This window comes from Arachis stenosperma, chromosome 1, assembly GCF_014773155.1.
Source record: "Arachis stenosperma cultivar V10309 chromosome 1, arast.V10309.gnm1.PFL2, whole genome shotgun sequence".
In the NCBI taxonomy this organism is placed as follows: domain Eukaryota; kingdom Viridiplantae; phylum Streptophyta; class Magnoliopsida; order Fabales; family Fabaceae; genus Arachis; species Arachis stenosperma.
The window spans coordinates 49,045,609-49,047,326 of NC_080377.1; the positions used below are offsets into that span (position 1 = coordinate 49,045,609).

The following is a 1,718-nucleotide window of genomic DNA, read 5'->3' on the forward strand; positions in this document are numbered from 1 at the left end:
AAGAACTCCCTTCCTCTGAGGCGTCCCATTATTCACGAAATTCCTCTCAGGAGTGTACATGAATTGGTTATTTGCAACCATTTCAATATGTTCCTGAGCTTCTGCAGGCGTTTTCCTTAGGTGAATGGATCCACCTACAGAATGATCTAGTGACATCTTAGAGAACTCAGACAGACCATAATAGAATATATCTATCATGGTCCACTCTGAAAACATGTCAGAAGGACACTTTTTGGTCATCTGCTTGTATCTTTCCCAAGCTTCATAGAGGAATTCACCATCTTTTTGCTTGAAGGTCTGAACATCCACTCTAAGCTTGCTCAGCTTTTGAGGAGAAAAGAATTTAACCAAGAAGGTCGTGACCAGCTTATCCCAAGAGTCCAGGCTATCCTTAGGTTGTGAGTCCAACCATGTTCTAGCTCTTTCTCTTACAGCAAAAGGGAAAAGCATGAGCCTGTAGACTTCAGGATCCACTCCATTAGTCTTAAGAGTCTCACAGATCTGCAAGAACTCAGTTAAAAACTAGTAGGGATCTTCTGATGAAAGTCCATGAAACTTGCAGTTTTGTTGCATTAGAGCAACTAGTTGAGGTTTCAGCTCAAAATTGTTTGCTCCAATGGCAGGAATTGAGATGCTTCTTCCATCAAACTTGGAAGTAGGTGTATTATAATCACCAAGCATCCTCCTTGCATTATTGTTGTTAGGTTCGGCTGCCATATCCTTTTCTTGTTCAAAAATTTCAGTAAGGTTGTCTCTGGATTGTTGTAATTTAGCTTCTCTTAGTTTTCTCTTCAGAGTCCTTTCGGGTTCAGGATTAGCTTCAACAAGAATGCCTTTTTCCTTGTTCCTGCTCATATGAGAAAGAAGAGAACAGAAAAGGAAAAGGAATCCTCTATGTCACAGTATAGAGATTCCTTTATGATAGTAGAAGAAGAAAGGAATAGAAGAAAGAGAAGAGTTAAGAATCCAAACACAAGGGTGAAGATAGGTCCAGATTCGTGAGATGAAGAGAAGTGTTAGTAAATAAATAAATAAATAGAAAAAGATGAGAGGGGGAGAATTTCAAAAATAAATTTTGAAAAAGAGTTAGTGATTTTCGAAAATTAAAGGGGAAATAAAATTAAAATTAAAATTTTAAAACAATTAATTAATTAAAAAGAATTTTTGAAAAAGAGGGAGGTATTTTAAAAAATTAGAGAGAGAAAAGTTGTTAGGTGGTTTTGAAAAAGATAAGAAATAAACAAAAAGTCAAATAGTTAGTTGAAAAAGATTTGACAATTAGTTTTAAAAGATAAGAAGTTAGATAAGATATTTTGAAATTAAATTTTTTTAAAGAGATATGATTTAAAAAGATATGATAAAAAGATATGATTAAAAAGATATAGTTGAGAAAGATTTAATTTTTAAAATTAAAATTAATTACTTGACTAACAAGAAACTAAAAGATATGATTCTAGAATTTAAAGATTGAACCTTTCTTAACAATAAAGTAACAAACTTCAAATTTTTGAATCAATCACATTACTTGTTAGTTAAGTTTCAAAAATTTAAAATAAAATAAGAAAAGGATTTTGAAAAATAGTTTTAAATTTTCGAAAATCATAAGATAAAAGTAAAAGAGATTTGATTTTTGAAAAAGATTTTGAAAAGATAAGATTTTTAAAATTGAAAATTTGACTTGATTTATAAGAACTAACTAATTTTAAAATTTTTTTGAC

At 31.2% G+C, this 1,718-nt stretch overlaps 1 non-coding gene across 1 annotated transcript; it reads left to right on the top strand.

Annotated features, from left to right (window-relative positions):
* Positions 1 to 214: 214 nt before the first annotated feature.
* On the top strand, positions 215 to 318 carry LOC130954038 (small nucleolar RNA R71). The gene has a single exon (XR_009076157.1). It is a non-coding gene; the product is annotated as a small nucleolar RNA R71 (small nucleolar RNA).
* Positions 319 to 1,718: the final 1,400 nt, after the last annotated feature.